This window comes from Primulina eburnea, chromosome 17 (genome assembly GCF_022965805.1).
Source record: "Primulina eburnea isolate SZY01 chromosome 17, ASM2296580v1, whole genome shotgun sequence".
Taxonomy (NCBI): domain Eukaryota; kingdom Viridiplantae; phylum Streptophyta; class Magnoliopsida; order Lamiales; family Gesneriaceae; genus Primulina; species Primulina eburnea.
In genome coordinates, this window is record NC_133117.1 from 10710574 (window position 1) to 10712728 (window position 2155).

A 2155-nucleotide genomic window follows, 5' to 3' on the forward strand; every position below is an offset into this window, starting at 1 on the left:
GCATGTTTGTTGTTTGGTCTTGAATCGAAAGAGGGTAGATTAAAATAGCTTCAAAAATATTGATCAACACATGGTTAAACCAACTGAAAATAGTATTCGGTTTCAGTGTGCGATTTTAGGCAAAGAGATAGAATTCCATAGTTTTTGAATGTGTTTTTATTTAATTAAATTCAATTATAAATAGTTAGACTTTTAAATAAAAATAAGATTATTAATTCTAGAAAAAGATTAATAATTAAGATATGAAATTTCATCGTGACTTTAGAATAATTACTGTGATCAAATCCAATACGTGTCAATAATTGATGTTTGGTATCGTTTTTATTCCCGGTCATTTTATTTGAATTTGAATTTCTCCTAAGCTTAATCCGTTATTTAATTGAATTGTGTTATATTCTTTAGAATAATTTAATTTATTTTAATTAGTCTAATGATTCAAAAAAATCACTTCTCTTATCTAGAATAGATTAAATTAAATAATTTATATCGTAGTTGTGGGGACCCGGACGCTAATCATATTCTTAATCGTCATTGGGATAAATGGATCAATTAATTAATCTGGGTCTAATTTTTAAAAAAAAACATTGCGGAACGTAATGTAATTCAATCTAATATACATATCAGTATAAAAGTACAAGTTTTCTACAACAAACATCAAACTCAAACTAAAGTTCAAAAACTAAATGTCAAGTGCTGAATCCTATCTACAGCAACGTCAAAGTCTGTAGTCTCCACTCTAATCGCGATCTCTCATCAACTCCTCGACCCTGATCCTGTCCCACCTGTTGCCATGCACACATACAAACACGACAACAACCGGATAACTCCGGTGAGAATAAAATCCCAGTACAAGCAATGTATACATGCGATGCATAAAATCATATACAAAAGCATAAACCATGTATTAAGAACATGAATCATAATTTATGGCACATTAGTGAATATAGATAAAACTCTCTAACTCGTCATCTCCGACTCGACTCATCTCTAATCTAGGGATCCCGGTTCCTGGACATTAACACATATATCGAATCTCGGTGATAGGAGTCGATCCGCCCCTAAGCAATATCAATATAAGTCAATAATCCAGTGTCTTGGTATATCCGCCACAGGCTTGGCATATCCATCAAAGCTATCCTATGACAATGTATAATGGGCCAATGACAACTCTATCACTGTCTCGCCCTTCTGTCAATGACTCTCGCTCAATAACTATCGGCTATTCTCTACTTTCTATAAATCAATAGATTAATCATATCAATGTCAAACAATTGCAATAAAATAAAGTATGTGGTTTTAGGGAAATTAGAGTCCAATCTGACTCAAGTTAATCTCCCGGTTAACATCGACTTATACCTTTCGTTCGTAGTCTCGGTCTGAAGAATTGAAAATTCTGAAATCAAGACTGTCTCTATCAATCTGAAATGACATATCGAGAATAGTAATATCAACATTTCATTCCAAATTCAATACTAAATCCGATCAATCTGAATCTAATTCAAAATTAACAGCATAACGCCACAATCCCGATATCCCCGTCAATAAATATCAACAGATATCAATTACAAATCATAACCAATATCCGATACAATCCAGAATCAGTCAATAGTCCAAATATGTTCGATTTCCAATTAATATAATCAGAAAATCATAACAATTCCATAATCAATCTGTTCTTCGATCTGACTTCGATTCTACGATGTCTAACATATCCAGAACACCATATAATGACCAAATAATAATTCCTCCAATATCATAATTTCAAATTATAACAGAACTCAATAAAACTTACGTCCAGTTGTAGCTGTTGACAAGAGGAGTACAGAACCGTGATCGGATTGAAATTCTGACAGACGGATCGTAGAAAATCAAATTCTAAGAAAAATTGAATCTTGAGAGAATTTGCTCTGGAGAACTCTCAGTTTCTTGCTTTTGAATTGTGAAGGAAGTGTCCCACTAAATATCATTAATTGCACTTTAGCCCCTGAAATCTTCATTATTTACAATTTAGTCCTCACAACTCTTTTTAATTCAATTTCAGTTCTATGGAATTGTAAAATCATGGAATATAACTCAACATTCCATAATTCATTAATTAAATAATCTCGAATTAAAAAGATAAAATATAGGGCCTTACAATTCTCCCCCTCTGAGA

At 32.3% G+C, this 2155-nt stretch overlaps 1 long non-coding RNA gene across 1 annotated transcript; it reads right to left on the reverse strand.

The window, feature by feature from the left end:
* Nucleotides 1-740: 740 nt before the first annotated feature.
* On the reverse strand, nt 741-1902 carry LOC140817668 (uncharacterized). Its single transcript, XR_012114859.1, has 3 exons — nt 1793-1902; nt 1357-1419; nt 741-1233 (listed from the first exon to the last, which is right to left on the reverse strand). It is a non-coding gene; the product is annotated as an uncharacterized lncRNA (long non-coding RNA).
* Between the last annotated feature and the right edge of the window lie 253 nt (nt 1903-2155).